The sequence below is a fragment of the Hermetia illucens genome, chromosome 4 (genome assembly GCF_905115235.1).
Source record: "Hermetia illucens chromosome 4, iHerIll2.2.curated.20191125, whole genome shotgun sequence".
Classification (NCBI taxonomy): Eukaryota; Metazoa; Arthropoda; class Insecta; order Diptera; family Stratiomyidae; genus Hermetia; species Hermetia illucens.
Genome location: NC_051852.1, coordinates 10,679,584 through 10,698,296, shown reverse-complemented (window position 1 = coordinate 10,698,296; position 18,713 = coordinate 10,679,584). Strand labels below are relative to the sequence as shown.

Here is an 18,713-nt window from a genome sequence, read left to right as displayed (position 1 = left end):
TGTCATCGAAGTACACCAAGTGTGTCAGCTTGCACTTAGCATGTAGGCCATATTTTATTGCAAAGTCATGCCCCCTAGCATCATTCAGTAGCCATGAAAGAGGTTCAGTGCTATGCAAAACCAAAGGGGGTTCAACGAATCTCCTGGAAATGCCCCTCCGTTTACGGATAGGCTCTGAGGTATTAGCACCCTCAGATGTACGCACTGATAAGAGGGTATACTAACATTCCATGACTGTCGCCAAAAAGTTTATTAGTTTGGAGTTAATCCGTCCATCGTCCTTACTCTTCGCAATCTTGTTTAGGATATGTGTGGCCCTCGGATACTGACTTTTGTGCAGGAATTCAGCGAACTTCCGCTTTTTTGTTGGCTTCCGACGGTTTCGAGATAGGAGTACTATGGGTAGTATTTGCTATGTCCAGTTCGATGAGTTTAGTTTCCAGGCTGGAAACCGCTAATCCGTTTGTGGCCTTACTTTCAGAGATTCTTGCTGCCGATTCCTGTCTATCGCCACCGTCTCCTGAGTAGATGCCAGCAACTCGTCCTCTGATGGTGAATCTGGAATCAGCACCTCTTCTTCTCGTATCGTTTGTTTTTTAAAGTTGACCTTCATCCTGGTCAGCCCGGCCACCAGAGTAATAATCTTAATTGAAACTGAAATTATTCAGAGTTTGCATACAAGGGACCTCTTCCTTGGTTATGTAACCTACGGAATTTGCTATTCTACTTTGCTTTGTATCCCTATTAGTACCTTTCATGGTACATGAAGGACAACCTTGAAGTTGTTGCCTCGGTTTATCCCCCACCAGATTCGCCTAACTCTAAGACATGACTAGCAGGCAAACAGATTTTCATTGGTTTGATAGAGCTATTTCCAGCCTGACTCTACACTTTTAGCCTGTCCGAAGACTTTCCAGCGGTCGCTATGGAGAAATTGTGTGAGGATTTACCCAATCGTGCAACGTCGACCTGAAGCATAATCGAACCAGGCCGCTCCTTGAGAGAAGGGTTTTTGTCGTGGTCCCCAAAGATTCCTCGAATATTAAGGTTCGGAGAAAGAGCGCCGGGGTGGCGCACATCGAGAGTTTGTATCAATCACTTCCAAGGCAATGTATTGATGGTCGCTTGCCGAGAAGTCTTCCAGAACTCGACACCAGTGATTCCGATGCTTTCCTCGCAGCCCGGGCGCCGGAACGTAGGATTGGATCCGGTGTTTAGAACTACCAGTCCTGTTTTCGCCACCATTTTTAGAATTCGTTTCCCTCTGGAGTCTGTGTGAGGCATGCCCCATTTAAGTGCCCTAACATTGAAGTCACCCCCGAACAGGATCACAAGATAGCGTCCTTCAAAGCATCAGGCCTGCGCCGAAAATCCGGCATCGTCTCATTCACATTCGTAAGGTAGACACGAAAAAACGTTATCCCTGAATACCGAATCCAGACAAAGTCGTCCCGAACCCAGATGGCAGCGGTACCTGATATGTCAGGGTGCCATGAAATTGAGTCCTTATTCTGGGTTCCAGGCTAGAAACCAAAGCTTTTTCTGTCAGAAGCCCCTTGAATGCTTCACAGAAAAAACGTAACTTTATTTCGGGCCTAGTTCGAATAGGACTCCACCACCCTTCGTTTTACGAATGGAAAACACTTCTGCTCCGTTATCTTCGGGTTTAATCTTGTAAGGGATTTCACTGAGGACTTCTGCAAAAGTATTGCCTTCTGGCGGCTCAATAAGCAGAGCTGGCGGTCTAGTCCTTCTTCGTCTTCCCACCTTTTCTTTTGGTGGCAGAGGTTTTTCTGATGGCGCGGCGTGTTGTTGTCTGTTGTTCCTCTTCGCCTTCTTGTTTTGAGCTCTGGAGAGTACCTGAATGAAGTCTTCTTCGGATGTCCCTTCCTCCTTTCGTTTTTTCCCCAGTTCACTATGCAATGGGTTATCTGCGTTCCGTTTGATACTGGTAGTATAGGACCAAACCGCCTCTTGAGAAAAGGGATCTTCCCGTTAATCCGCAAAGATTTGCCGTCCATGAAGGTTTAGTTAGGTCTTGAATTTGTAAAGGGCTCTTAATTTCTAATAACGTCAGTGGAGGGGGAAGAAGGTCAATATCCCTTAGGACTTTCGATCCGCTAAAACCTATTTTTTAAATTTCATATCTCTTGGAAGCCTATTTCAACTTTTGAAAAGTCTGTTATATTTCTGGATTTTCAAGGCAGAGCTCTAGCTCTAAATCCGGATTCCTCCATAGTTTTTTTCTGGGACCCTGGAAGGAAACAGGTCGTAATGTTAGGCGTTTTCCTATTTTAGAAAAATGTTTACTGTTTCGACTTCCTTATCGACATTTCCAAACATTCTTTGTTACATAATTCTCTCTCGTACCAGAAGAAAAGGTTTCCTGTTTGAGCCTCTGCATACACATCTTTAACTTGCTTTCTTCGGTATCTAATTTTAGTTCATTTCCAAATAACAAACAACTAAAAAAATTATTTTAACAACAAAACCCAGAGAACTGAAAACCCTCTCAATAAAATACCAAAAAAATCCTTGCACTAAATCAGGTCACCATTCATTTGAACAAATCAGTGGGTGACGATGACAGGAAACAGATCAGATTATTTTTAAGATACCTTGACAACTATTTACAGAATGTAGTACCCAAAAGATGTGAAAGGAAAAAAAAACCCTCAAAGATGTTTATTTGAAAAGAAGAAAGGAATTTCTTTCCTGTGACATTTCAATTCCATCAGGGGTTCTTTTTTTGAAGGAAAGACCCTGAAAGTGACATTTCTTTTGACTTTGTGGTATGCCTTGCTGCTGCCCTGATGTGGTGAAATTTTCTTTTTGAAATGAGAAGTTTGAACGGGAACTAGATGGATTCCACTGAAATTTGGATATAGATTTTGGAATTATTTAAATATTCAAGAAGTCCAACATGGTATGCTTGTCAACCTCAAGGGAGTGAGGCAAGCCACGATGCAACTCTTTTACGTAAAATTCGTGGTCCTTGTCGTGATCTTTGTTTAGAATTCTTGTATTATAAAAATAAGTGCATTTCTTCATGGAAGAGTTGCGCGAGTTCTAAGGAATGCAGCCTCAAAAAAAAATCTGAATTCCGAATATCAAAACATGGAAATGTTTCAAAACAAATTCCAAGCCTACTAACAACCATATCATGTTATCATTCACACTACACAGCACGATATCTGGAATGCTCTAATTGAACTGCATACCAACGTCCCATAGGCATTTCCATCTCCAATTACATCCAGATCACATCAAAGATGTCAGCTAGAAAGCTACAGAACCCTTTTCAAATATCTACTTAACTCACGCTCAACTTCACATATCTCATAATGTTGTCTTCAAATATTTTGACTACCAATTTGAAATTTTAAGCCATATGAAAGCATTCCGAGCCACTTAGATAAACTCGACTGCAGACCGTATCCCAACCCATTTAATTCATCTATTCCTACGTCAGCGTATCTGCTATTCATTTATCCAACCGTTCATGCATCTTTCGAGCAGGTATCGTATGCAACGGATGATGTACAGGTCAAAGTGATCTTTTTTCAAACAATTGGACATGGTTTATACGGTCAGGCATTCTAGAGTATCTACCGAAGTCCACCTCATACAGGTCACTATCTAGGAAGACGATAGCGGTAGAAATGGGACGAAAAAAACCCATGGCGCAGTTAGAATTCAGATTTTAAATAGTTTTGAATCACATAACACTGGGCAAGCATTTGGAAAAAATGTAACAATTGAAAAGGAGTACCCACGTAGTTACCAAAAAAAAGATACTCCAGGTATACTCACTATAGAAGAATTCCGGTCGACGACAGCCATTCAGCTACTATCTGCTATCTACCTACATACACTTCAAAAAACATTCTTTTAGTGCTGAATTTTTTATTGTATCTTAGATTCTTGTTATTTTTACATTTTTTTCCCGTGGTAAAGATTAAGATTTAGATCGAAAACGATGCCTAAAGCAAAATGCCGACAAATTTAACTGACAATTGATTCTAATTTGAATTCTAAACAAGATATTTTTGTTTTTGTGAAGATATTCTTATTTTTTATTAAATAATTATCATATCTTTTTTTGGTATGTGGGTAAGATGGTGGGATATGTTTTGAATTGCTTACCATGGAACCGGAGAGAAAAATTCCTTTTGCTGCTATTAATGGCGATGATTTCAGCCTTATTTGGTATTTTATCTTTTGGCACTATATCACTTAGGAACTAAAAAAAGAAGTGACAAATCAAATTTAAGGCTATCCTACGCATCCCACATTTTTTTTACATTTTTTTCAGATTTTCTTACTTCACCTCTCATCTAACCACTTCACGTTTTAACCATCTCGAAAAATCGTCTTTAATAGCAAGAAGGTATCACCGATAACCTGCAGTAAGTTCCTTATTTTTAAATCCCTTCCTTCCTTCAGTAAGTCCTCCTTGGTTTTGAATCCTTTCGTACCCTACCGTAAGCCAATGTTGATAACTAAGCTTTCTCTTTTCTCTTAATTTTAAGAGGGAGACTTAAAAGGGATACATCATTTTCTGTCTGTATTTGCCGGCTACTCTTAAGTTGATAATGACTTCGGCACAATCACTATCGTGGGTCCATTTACTGTCCCTTTGTCTCTATGTCCGTTCGTTGATCTTTTTTAAGACGGTGGGAATTTTCAAAAGACTCTGACCTGTATATTCCAGAGTGTGGCGTTTTCATCCACTAAAATCACCCTCGACTCTCTCCATTTCCCGTACCAGCGTTCGCAACTTCTACGGATGATGTACTGGAGTACATAAGGAGCAAAGTTGGGTTACTTTCTCCTCTGTCCTGTGACAAAAAGACAAAAGACAACAACACCGACCGGGTGATTGCGTCTTTCAAGGTGACTTCCTCACGAACTTGACGTCCTGAGCAACCCTTTTTTCTGGCCTGAAGGTGTATTCATTAAGTCATACAAGCGACCCAATTTGCGGGTAATTTTCAGGAGAATGGTCTCCCTCGTGTTTACTGCTCGTCTCTTTTATCAGAGTGTCAGGGGTGTAAAAACCAACCTAGGGGCCTTCAATCTATCCACGATGGCTCAGCAATACCATGCCGTCTGTATCTTCGTATCTGTTGGTTGGACGGTGCCATGTTAAACTCCGAGCTCTTCGAAGGATACTCCACTTTTCCCTGTTACAGGGACCGGGATACATCTCGTAAGTCCATCGTCGGTGGGGTTCTAATTACAATAAAAGCTACGTTCCTCGCCGAACTCGTCTTCTCCTCATTTCCCTTCCTTTCCTGTGTTACTCTTCGTGTCTCCCCGCGCAACTTCCTCCCGTTCATTGCATCTTCTGTATATGTCCCCTATGCTTGGCCTTCTCCTTCGTATGAAAAAAGATTTGACAGTTTGTCTAAACTCCTTACTCTCGCTTCCCTCCCTTTCTTCCTTTGCAGAGAGCTTACCCTCCCCATGCTCCATTGACCTAATCATCCTAGCCTTCCAGTTCCTTCCAACAACCTCTCCCATTCTTCCCTTCTACTTTCTTCTTTTCTGAACAATACCACCAAAAACTCCTTGAGCTGCACTCTCAATCTCTTCATTTCCAACCTCCTCGAGAACCTCCTCTCTTTATTTCCTTGCACATCCCCGTATGTCAAAACTGAGGCTCACCACGATTTGAATTCGAAGCGGAGCTCCCTCGTTCAAACTCCAAAACCGAGCGTAAATCTACTAAGTACAACTTCCACAAGGCCAACTTTGACGGTCTGAACTCAGCTTTAGCGTCTTTCAACTGGGCTAACTCAACGTGTGATTAAGTTCTAAGCACCTTTTACAATATCCTGTCCGATCTCCTCTCCTGTTATATCCCTTCTTCTCCTGCTTGCCTGACTTCGTAACCAACTTGGTTCACAACGGAGATTCTTAATAATATTCGCCTGAAACATGCATTGCAGAAGAAGTTTCGGGCTCCTAAGAGTGACGTCGACCTGGCTTACTTTAAGGCCATGCGCTCCATCATGACGTCAATGATTAAAAAAGCGCATAAGAGCTTCTTATTGAGCGTCGAAGCCACCCTTGTCCGCGGTAACTTGGAACTCTTTTGGTTCCACACTCGTTATTCTGGTAATTCCATTCAATCTCTGCCTTCTATCAGTTTTGCTGACTCCACTGCCAACGCCCCACAACAATCCTGCGGCTTTCACTGCACCTACTTCTCGTATTCTCCCTCGACTACTCCACACCCTACGCCTCTTCTAACTGCAGACTGCTCCGAATCTCTCACCATTTCTCTCCCTACGTCTTCCTTGATTGAGTTCCTCATTGTTAATCTTCACCCCAATGTCGGACCTGGTCCCGATGGGCTTCCTAACCTCTGCCTTCTTAAATGTAGAAAAGGCATTTACCGACTTCGTTGCTAAATGCTTTAATTCACGACAGAAGATACATGTTATTTATACTGATTTCTCCAAAGCCTTTGATACCGTCCACCATAATATTCTCCTCTCTAAACTCTCTCTACTCAACTTCCCTCCCTCAATCATATCCAGGGTTTCCTCCTATTTCTAACGTCGTTCCTCCTCTCTTTCTGGTGTTCCCCAAGGCTCTACACTTGGCTCCCAACTCTTCCTGTTTTTTTATCAATGATCACGCATCCATCCTCACCTGCTCGTGTTTGCTTTTCGCAGACGACCTTAAATTATTGGCTTCTGTTTCGTCTCCGCTGGACTGTGCTCTCTTCCGGTCCAACCTTGATATTCTGGCCCGTTAGTGTTCGGTCAACGAGCTGACATTGAATGTCAGCAAATGCCACTGGATGTGCTATTCGCTTAAACTCTCCCCAAGATCCTTTTTCTATTCTCTTAGCGGGACCCCTTTCATTATTGATCTCCTCCCAGGACCTGGGTGTAATATTCGACGGAAAACTTCGTTTCAATTCCCACTTTGTTGACATTATCAATAGAGCTTCCAAAATCTCTTTGCTTTCGCGAACTGTTCATATATAGCTTCCTTAAGTCCATTATAGGAATACATTTCGCAGAAATATAAAATAAAATGTAGAATACTGGAAAATTTGGTGTAAATCATTTCATTATTAGTAAAATTGTTATAAGTGAAAATTATGTACTTCATGTAAACTTACGACGTTTATTGCAAAAAGTCGAGAATATCATCATAACATTGAAATGAATAAGCACACATACTGCGTTAAACGGGTCTTACCTGAGAAAATCACAAATCTTCCGTTTCTGAGTCATTAAAATTTTCGCTCCCGATTTTTTAGACTTTTCTTCTTTTTTTAAGGTTGCTACAATACTTGCATACAATTCGACGTCTTGGTGATGTTTCGCAACTACTACCCCTGCCAGATCGTCTGCAAAATCAATCAGTGTTGTCACTGAAGTCTATCCGGGAGGTAACTTTCGATTATCCGTGCTAAGTAATCAGGGACACCCAATTTTGCCAGGGTGCCCTTAATCCAATTCCAGTTGGCCGAGTTAAAGGCATTCTTGACATCTGGCGTCACCGCACAGTACATACCAGCGGTTGCTGCCCCTCGAGCTAGGTCTACGACCGTTGAAAAGGCATTGATTGTGGACCGTGCTCTGCCAAATGCGTACTGCCGTTCCGACAGACGACCAGCTAGGTCCACGAAGGGAAGCAGCCTGTCGTATACCACCCTCTTCATCATCTCCCCCATAGTGTCTAAAAGACAGATAGGGCGATATGATGGGTGCGCCTGGTGGTTTTTGGAGCTGCGGTAGCCGAACCAATCTCTACCTTTTCCACTGGGTGGGAAACACTCCTTCCACCATGCATGATCCAAATATGCTTATGAACCATGCGGGATTGATTTTAGCAGCCAACTTCCGGGTTTTGGTTGGAATCCTGTACAATCATGGAGCCTTACTATCTCCAATTCCGCAGATCTCCCGTAGTTCCTCCTCCGTAACCCCTGGGATTGAGAAGACGTCCTGTTGCTCGTTGGTTGAGGTCCACTTCCTTCCTGGTGTGGAATAGGAATTGCGATTATTTTGAATAAGAGTTGCTGGCTTATCAGTTGGGGTTATTTTTGTTCATTACAACCTGCGCCCCGCAGGTTCGTATTTGTTTGCAATTGTTTGCAGCAATTCCGCTTACTTTCCCGTATATCCTTCTTAAGGTTACTACGAAGATCGCAGTATTCTTTCTCCGACTGACGATGTTCTGGCTTCTCTCTGGTCCTTTGGCAAAGCCTCCTCGCTTGCAGACACAATGCCCTCAACATCACGATTTCTTGGTTCCACCAGTAGTTTGGTTTCCTACTGTGATGAAATTTCCGTCGTGGCATTGTGGAGTTGCATGCCTCAATTACCCGTTGACATAACTGGCACATTTTTTCTAATGCTGTGTGCCTGGTGTAGTGTTTACTCATCCGCCAGACCATCCCTCTCACCAACCTTACTGAGGTAAGTTAGATCGACGATTGAGCCAACGTTGGCTAGTACGTTGTCCAAGGTAAAGGTTTCAAGTAAGATTTGGCCCCTAATGTTCGTCACTCGACTTCCCCAGTCTAAGGCCCACGCATTGAAATCGCCAGTAATAATTTTGGGGCTGTGGTCTCTAGCGTCCAACTCCAAGCGTCTAGCATTGCCTTATATTGCGCTAATGTTGCACTAGGACGAGCATAGTAGCTGTAGATATGGACGCTGTTGACTTTTGCTCTTACAAAACCGACTCCCGGGGAAGCCATCGTTTCTTGAATGGCTTGCCGTCCACATGCGCATATCGTTGCGTTTCCCGATGAGTTTTTTACCCACGTAGCCTTACCGTAATTTCGGCAAGGTTCACATATTACCGCCACGTTCATATTCGACTTTCGAATGGTTTGCGAGAGCAAGCCTTGAGCTGTCACGCAATGGTTGAGGTTGATTTGTATCAACTCACTTACGATTCAGCTCCTTCCTATATGCCAGGCACCTGCCACTTCCTGCAACGTGCCGGTTGTCCAGTCCCTTTTTTCCTTTGCACAACATGCATTGTGGATCTGCAGTCTTTGATAAGGTGGCCCTCTTCTTTTCTTGCACCTTCTCGACCTATCATGCTCATTAGTACATGCTGCCGCAAAGTGATCGAAATCGAGGAAATTTGAAGCATCTCTTGAGAGGTATTTGCTCCCTAAGTTGGCACACGACCCAGTCTATTCTTATCTTACCCGAAGAAATCAGTTTAATCCCTGATTCCACCGTCAAGCTAACAAAACCGGTCTTCATATGCCTTCTTCATCCTTTTGATGGAATTTTCTTCTATTTCGCTATGATTGAATTGTTCCCTTAATGCAGAACAGATATCCTCTCGTGATGTGACCTTGTCTAAGTCTTTGCACTTGATTACCCCACGAAAATTATCCACTGTCTTCTGGTTAGATTTGTTTAGCTCCAAAATCAGATCCCCTTTTTGCGCACGTTTGATACGACTCACACTGCCGCCCATGTCTATTAATTTCGAATAGGCTTCGACTTTTCGAAGGGTATCGGTGCAGGATACATCTCCTTTCTTGGAAATAATGATTATTTCCAGACGAATCTTCTTTTTCTCCTTTTGCCGCTTTTTACCGTCTTCCTTTGTCCATTTTTCGTGTTTACGATCTGTAGGCTCTTTCTCTTTTTTCAAAGTTGGGACCGTAGTCGAAGAACTACAAGAAACTTTCTCTGGCACAGCTTTCTTCGCGAAGAGGTCATTTTCTTCTTGGCCGCTTGTTGGATACCAAGGGATTCATTTATTCCATCCCTAATCCATTTGCTCGCGTTCTTATCTACCTTATGTTGAGAAGGTGTCACCTGCGTCTCCCACCGCATGACGCTTGGTATTTTTTTTGTTCATGACAACTTAATGCCACGTATCAGAGCCCTGATATTTCGGTGCATATGCCGCCGCTCCTTAATGAACTCACAGGATGCATTTCTGTGTCTCTCCGGTGAAACAAACGCGCAAATTATGTCAGTCCGGGGACTTTCCAAATTCCGTTCCGAGTCCCGCGACAAATCTCGACTAACTAGGGCTAATGTTGCTCTCAGTGGTGACCTCCCAAGTTTTGAGCTTCCGTGAAAAGGATCCGATATAGATCTCATTTCCACTCCACTAAGATCTCTTGTAGTATTAGATGCCAAAGTAGTCAAGTTTTCCACTATTGAGGCACTGCAGTCGCTGGATATCGACGACTGGGAGCCCGCTTGCCCACTCCCAAAAATCACCTGTACTGGGTTTCCGAAGTCCTGCGCCGTAAAAAAACTAGCTTTCTCGTCCTCCATATTTGGTTTGATTTCTGGGTGTCTTTCCCATAGCTAATTTTTATCCACGGGTGGGCGTTTATTTCCCACCTATCTGGCTTGCACATAAGCATCCACCGAGCGCTCCCTTATCCGCACGAAGGGACGCATCTGATGAGAGATTTGGTAGCTCCACACAGGGTAACTATGACCATTTGTTTGAGAAAAGGAGAACAGGGAGATATACCCCACATTGAGATTGATGCTTTCTACGCCTACAGGGTAGTGTTACTTCCATAATGTCGTAGCTAAGGTTGGAAGACGACTGGTATTGGTTATGCATTTGGTCACCTATATTCTTTCTACTTATTTAAAAGCTATAATGTGCAAACAAAAAGGCAGTATTTGCTAGTTGATGTACTAATTTAGGAGTGTTGTCAGTTGTGCATACATCAAAGAGTTTAACCCTCTTTTGGACCTTTTCAACAATATCGTGGTGTTTCCACTTCAACTTATAGAGAGATATTCTGGACACGCCTAGACTAAAAGTATCTAACTTCATTGAATATGATTGTCCTGGCTCTAAGTTCCTTTTTGTATAATTGGAACATTCAAATCTGGATTTAGGATCTAAGTCATGGACCAAGTACTATTAGGCAATTATTGCTTTCTCGTTAGTATAATAAAGTTGGTCTTCTAGTATGGTACATCAGGGGTTTCTCTTGTTTTAAGAACTAGAATAAAAAGGGAGAATTTAGTAGCATTTTCGCCTATTTGGGGTATAGAGATAAGAAGTCTCTTTGAATCAAGTGTTGGTAGAACTTAGATCGAAAACCAAATACAGAAGTTATGAGCCCTCTTGATCATACATGAACCTTTGGCATACCTAGCCTCCTCCATTCTAATATCACAGACCCCATATTTCGGCCCTCCCCAAAACTCTAAATCCAATTATGTTTTCTGAAAAATTCAATTATTTAATTGCTTTGTCGCTCTACTGGCTCTTAACGAGCCCCTCAATTTACTTAATCCCCGATTGTCATGTCTGAGCCATTCACGAAGGCCTAATATGCGTAGGCCGTTGATTATCTCAAATAAACTTCTTTTGTCAATTCTGGTTCCTTTCGGTCTTTCTTAATTTCATCACCTTAAATGGATCGTCATCCATTGATAAGAATTAAATGTTTTTTTTTGTTGTGCGTCAACATCATTATGTTACGCTCGGAGTACGTAATTTATTTATGAGAGTAATTATGTTGATCATGAGTTGATTGTGCTGTAAAATGTTTCTCAAATTCTGGTAGTTGGTGGATTATGTATGTGTAATCGAAAACTAGTTACCTAATTGGATGAATTTCAAATTAAATTTTAATTGAAAATGGTAATGGTAGTATGTGGTGGGCTTGATGAGAGATGGAGATGGTTTGATAGGAAAATGGAAGGGTTGAGATGCCTTTCTGGGTATGATGGCTTTCGAGATGATTTGACGAATGATTCTGGTTTCAATTGGGAAATATATGTGGAAATTTTCCGTATATTTTGACTGTATCTTTATTTTTTTTTATTAGAACTACCATGGTTACTTGGTTTAATCTATTTGCGGATTTAAAAGAAAGAAAAAGGAGGACGACGTCTGCCTCCTGGTATAACATCCGTTAGTTACTAACATATAGTTACTAACATATATATTGCATATGTAAGGGTATCAGATTCGAATTTACAGGAGGACCGTTGGCTTAAATTTAGTGATCTCCAAAAACAATTGTCCCTGTACTTTCGAGCTTCTCTCAACCTCATACGTACATATATGCAGTTGCTCCGGTCCGACATCATGTGCCTGCGGACTTAGGATCCCTTAATCCTAAGGACTGCAGGTATACCGGTTTACCGCTGAGGTTCACCAATTCCAGGTCCTAGAACTGTCTGGCCTCTGGGCCTACGCTGTCGCTTCATCTGAGCCAGGTTATGCCACATCCTTTTTTGCTCCCATAGATATTGCCCCTACAGACTTTCCAAGCTGGATCATTCTCACCTGTACGGATTAAGTGGGCTGCCCACGCAACCTTCGAGTCGACTTTTTCGTAAAATCAATGAATTCTACCGTAGGAGCTTGGTCCTTGTAGTGAGACGTTTCGAGCGGACCAGTTTTGGTAAGAAGAAATAAAATAAGCTCTGTTGGCTGTCAACAACGGTGCGCGAATTTCGCGTCATAGGGCTTATCGATTGCAGTTTTCCACCCCAGACAGGAAAAATTTTCATTGGTTGAGTGGACTTGAAGAGGATGATGCCTGAGTCACTTCAGAAGGGGGGAGGGGGGATGGAAGCGCACGTTCTGTCCGTGCTTTTAGGAGAACCTTTGACTTTATGTGATCGTTCGACGTTTTTTTTTGTGCTAAATCAGAATTACGGTGTACAAGCATCAAGCATCAAGTGATTCGGTCCATCATCAAGTTGTTGCGGACTCAGGACTCCCAGTATCCTCAACAAAAAAAAATCACTTCGGCCTGGTTTAGGCCTGAATTTACAACAGATTTCACTTCAACATAATTCGCACTCATGACGTATTTGAGATTATATATAAATTGAGCGATATACCTGTCGCTACTTTCGGTTACGCTACTCCCAGGGCAGAGGTGAGGCAGCATCTGATGAGTTGTCTCTTCCCTGGACGAAACTGTCAGCCAATTTTTTTGTTGTTGTTGTCAATTCAGCATGGTATATGACTTTACTCACGGATTTTTAGCTTCAGCTTCAGTAGCAAGAATCACTATTATGTAGAAGGAAAAGTTGGTTTTTATCGGATGAAGTGAAGTGGTATCACATTTCAAATGAGTGTATGTTCATGGTAAAGCATATATTTCATATAGGACTGATTTCATGGGGGATAACATACAGTCAACCAATTAAAGAGTTGGAAAGTGACGTCAATACACTTTCAAGTCAAATATCCCGAAAGCCTACATTTTTTATGTGTCTTTTTACCGTTATTATTATTTTATTAATGATATTTTTAACAGCAAAAAAAGATAAAATCAAAAAATTAGTGTTTTGCATAGCCAAAAAAAAAAAACTTGGACACTTCAATAGAAAATAAATTTATGTCAACAATTGGGTGTGGTGACCATTAGCTTTTAAAACTGCGAGATGTCTTCTTTTCATCGACCCTACAAGTTTTTCGGTGACTTCCGCAGGAATAGAATTCCAAACATCCTTTATGTGATATTCTAAATTTCTTTTTGTTCCTTATCTCCCTTTTTCGTAGCTCCTTTTTGACGTCTGCCCACAAGTGCTCTATGGGATTTAAATCTGGGTTCTGAGGTGCATGAGGAAGGATCTTTTTGACATGGTAAAGCAACCATTCCTTAACGTCCATGGCTATGTTCTTTGGGTCGTTATTATGAACTAACTTGATATCTGATGGCAACCCCACATAGTTATTGTAACTGGTATGTGTCGCCTTAGTATATTAAGGTAGCCCACTTCAATCAGGTTTTGCTGGATGTGCACGAGCACGAGGCCGTCGCACACAAGGTCGCGATTCAAATCTCACTGATGGTAGCCGAATTTGTATCGTGATTTGAGGCAGGATGCCATTCGAATCAGCTGTGAATGTGTACCTGAGTAATAATCTCGGGCGAGCACAATACCGACCACATTGCCTCCTATAGGGTACTGCAATCCTGTAGTGTACTGTTACGGTCTTGAATGAATAATGCATCTAAATTGAGTAAGGATTCTTTGGAAGCAGTTATTGAGCCATCGGTAGTAGACTGCCAGGTGAGACCAAATTTGTGCAGTGGAAATCCATATTGCACTATTGTATTGTTCACTAGCAGGGTCGGCTCTTCGTGATCGGTTTCGCCATTTTATTTCATCAATGCCTGATCTGGATGCAATCGCGAGGCTTTTAAATTCCAATCCAGCGTATCAAGCCACCGTTGTTTCGGCCGGCCTTTAGGTCGCTTACCATCCACTTCGATGTTCAGAGCAATCTTTGCATGTAAATTCTCGTTTGCGCAAATTACGTCACCATATCATCGAAGACGCCTTTCTCGCAGTTTTTCCAAGATTGATGCAACCCCATACCGATCGCGGATATTCTCATTTCGGATGTGATCAAAACGCGTCACGCCACTAGTACAAAGCAACCTTTTCGTATCCATTATCGCAAGACGTCGTTCATTGTCTTTTATAGTCAACCAACACTGAGATAGAGGGTGACAGGACGGACGACATTGATTGTGCTTGTTTCATGGGAATCGTTTGTCAAAGATTCAGTTATATTGTTATATTCAAATTCAATCTGGGACCGTGTTGCATGAGGCAATCATTCCATTTTTGGACAAGTTGCTCGAGATCATCTTTGCTATTAGACGCTAGAAAAACATCATTTACATAAGGCAGTGTATAAGGCGCTGGACGTTGGATGTATGACAGTGTCCATAACAAGAACAAAGAGCCACGAAGCGGTTTTGATACACCGGGCACACTTCGAACTTTACTTGTCGGAACTTGATAGAGGAATTGAACCCAGGGCACGAGTTCTTCTGGGACTAAGTGTTGTCTTAGAGCATACCAAATGAGTTCATGTGCCACACGATCAAACGCTTTCTCTAGATCCAGAAATGCAATGTAAAGAGGGCGTTACTTCCCACGATGTTTTCTCCATGAGTAACCGCGCAATGCCTCAAACAATTCCACAAATATGTCCTGTCTTGACTTAACCAATAGCTTAAGGGCTTTATTTGGTATATTTTGAGGACCTAATTCTTTGTTATCTCCGGGAGGTGCTGTAAATCTCCAAACATTTTTTCTTAGTTACTGTGGGTATTACTATCACGCCTAAAGGTCTCTAAAGGCAATTGTCGTGCCTGAATTTCCGAGCAAAACGAATCTTGAATAATTTTGAGGACGGGATTAGAACACATGATTTGCGGAACTGCCCAATATCTGACTCCTTCCATTGCAACGCTGCAGATGCTTCGTCCCTCGGCTTATATACGCCTCTAAGCAAATCTGCTTGAAGCACTTACTCCTGAGTCGTTTTATAGCCAAGCTGAACTTTTTAGCTACTGCTCTCTGGGTTGCTCTTCCTGCTCAATAACAGGTCGATGGAAAGCCGGACGATTTACTTCTGCACCAGCAATTGGTCCTTTTATTGAGGGAAGTATATAATCGCGGCATTGATGATACACTCCGTGATATGGGAAGTCCTCTTCGAGAGTGTACCTAGTGCAGGTTTATAGTCTAATTTAACTAACCTAATTAGTTAACTAATTTCGCACACAAACCCAACATGATCCTCATTGTTGCACTTTATTCCGTAATTGCTTGGCTTGTTTTTCGAGTCGAAGATGATTGTCTGATGATTATTGTAGGCTGTTCTAGAGCATACCGCGACCTAGTGAAGACTAATGAATAGTCAGGTCTATAGCAGAATTGGGCTACGCAAGGACCTCCAAAAGACAACGCCGTCTTGCATTCAGTGAATTTCCTAACACTGTTGCCTGGAGACTGTAATCTCCGAAAGTCATTTTTTGTTTGAATACTTTCATGTCTAAGACCAGTTTGTCCATCATGTTTTCAAACCTAATAAATCTGGTCCTTGGGGGAACATGACTACAAACTACAGCAAAAAATTGAATTCTGTTTTGCATCCTTTGATCGATAGATCAGGTATGATGCACAGTTTCGGTTCTGTTTACTGAGTAGACTTCTCTAGAATGCATGTGCGGTGAGCACCTTTTGCACTGCGAAGTAATCAACAAATTTGTCAGGGCCATGTAGGGAGAAGATCAACATTGATCAGGACATTTCTGCCCTCACGACTGTCTATGGCATCGACGAATTTTGACATCTGATCTTCCACGTGACTGTTATTTCCCAGTTGAAAATTTTTTGTAAAATCAGATGCATCCAAAATAACTTAATTTCTCATTATCTGATTGTCTGTCGTACATGAGCAGTTTACTCGTAATATGAATCAGCTGAACCTGGGGTTATGAACCATAGTACGAATGATCTGAGTCTGCTGTTCCCCTGAGTGGGAAGGTGCATTTCTACATAACAAGGGGTTTCAAATTTATTTTTCAGCATAGTCATGTAGGGTATCGAATGACAGGTGCTGATTAGAACTTTTTCAAAAGAACCTTATTTTTCATTTTAGTTCTGAAATATAGAAGCGGTGAGTTAAAAAATGGCTTTCGAAATGGTATATTGGAGAATTAGTAGTTTCCTCCATTTTTGATACTCAACTGAAAAACATTTTCCAACGATGTTTTGCCAAGAAAAACGTTTAAATGTTTCAACTTTATTGCTTATTGATTTAATACAGTCATCATTTTTTTTAACAATTTTTAAATTATTATATAAATTAAATTAATTAATAAATTAAAATAAAATACTAAATTATCTGGCTTCAGATGGTAATCATTTGAAAATTCCATCATCCATATTACTTCTTTAGAAACCAAAAAATAAAAAAAAATTGGTCCATAAACTATATAAATATCAACATTGAAAACAAATAATTATTTAATGTCTTTTCTGTTCTCTTTTTTTTTTCAGACTAAATTTAAATTATGATTACATATCAAAAGCATTGATCATGAATCATATTTTTAATTTTTAAAGTGACGGCGGTAAGTTTGTTGATTTGTACATTAAAATTGATTAGTAATAACTAGTAGCCACAAATAAGTGCATTTATCACTTTCCAAATGGTTTGTTTTAATGTTTCCTTCTGGTCTAACCCGAAGCGGGAAAGTTTAGATTGAAATAATTTTTGATAAGAACATTTTTTGTTTATAAACTAGGAGCGCGACTGACTTCAAGATAGTGTCATATGTTGTGGGAACGAACAAATGGTTTAATGTAATCTTTACTAATATTTGTCTTTATCTTTATGAGTATAGATAGGTTGACATTACCGGTCCCCGGACCTCTTCTTTTCTTCTACTGGTGTTTGAAGTATTTGGGCACTTAAAAGTCGTGTGCGCCACATATTTGAAATTTTTAGATAAAGTTTATTCCCATATGATTTTTACTTTTCAAATCTTTTATTGATAATACAGACTTGGCTATGTAATACCTGATAAAGCTGGTGCTATTTCGGAGAAATTATTTTTGCAAATCATTGTTTTTATATTCATCCAAAAATAGAAGCAGAAATATCTTTTAAATATTTTATTTTAAAATTTTAATTTTAACTCTCTATCTTTCCCCAAAATCATATAATTTTATGTGGTTTTATGCTTTTATGGAATAGTTTTGTAGTTTCTGAAGGCCGTATTCAAAGGACCACCTCGCTCACAATCATTTCCAAAAGAACATGAAAACGACAAGCCCAGACATTATGAACTAAATGTCTTTCTTGGTTTGAACGTGACAAAAATTCATAACAAAACTTTTCCCTGAATATCTTGATGGACAATTGTCCGGCAAGCCAAGCAACTGATTCGCATAAAATCAACACTAAACCAAGCCGACAAAAGAGCAAGAATAAAAGACCTACCAACCCGAAAACGGTAGACATAACAATCGTAAATATTTCAAATAAATTTTCATATGTGATTATTATGTTTTCACATGTGAATGCATAATATCGTCACTTGACTAGTCTGAGAACATGTGTAGTGGTTGTATAAATACTATATGTGCTCTTAGTTCCATGCAAAACAGACCCTTCTTTGTTGGTAAGAATGTAGGCGGGGAAATACGGGGAGGGGGTAGAACTTGAAGGTGGAATGCATAGATGCATAGTTCCTAAAATATCGATAAGAAATCCCGATGGAGTTACTTAGCAGCGTGGTGAGAATGCACATAGTTAAGTGGTATAAAATATCTTCAGGAGTATAGTAGAATGAGTACTATTTATATTTACATTTATATCAAAGTGGTATAAACAAACTATCAGGTTTTCCGAAAACTTGAAATTCTGGTAGCAACATTAGGTGTTATGAATTCATTAATTCTTAATTGCATATTATATTTTGGGAGTTGTGATTTTCCAAGAAAATTTTGATTAATTTGCCCTTGGATGTGTGATAAATATTTGTATGTTAGATATCTGTTTCTGAGTTCAGTTTGCTCTAAAATAATCTTTTATGAAGTTTGTTATATTCAGCACTTATGAACTATTGGTTCTGGTCGTTTATTGACTCTATTATAGCAAATTAAAAAAGGAAATCAAATAAACGAAGAATACATTTTATTAGTACAAATATTAAAGTAAATAATTATATAATATATATTGTAATTGCGGGTGGGAATATAAACAAAAAATATAAAAATAGAGGGAAAAAAATAAAATAAATAATTATTTTTTGAAGAATATGACACTTAGGCCTCAAAGTACTCTAAAGCTTGATATCTATCTAAATAGAATTATATATTATAAAAAATATAATAATTATTACTACATGTTGCAAATGTTCTGCACACCCCCTTAAATTTATTCTAGAACTA

The 18,713-nt window shown here is 40.4% G+C and overlaps 1 protein-coding gene across 5 annotated transcripts in view; it reads left to right on the top strand.

Annotated features, from left to right (window-relative positions):
• Window positions 1–18,713, top strand: part of LOC119655392 (interference hedgehog) — a 261,840-nt gene that overhangs the window by 69,406 nt on the left and 173,721 nt on the right. For all 5 annotated transcript variants that reach the window (XM_038061269.1, XM_038061266.1, XM_038061265.1 and 2 more), the window contains exon 3: window positions 16,815–16,888. The gene's annotated coding sequence lies outside the window, so the exon portion shown is untranslated. The remainder of the gene's footprint in view (window positions 1–16,814; window positions 16,889–18,713) is intronic.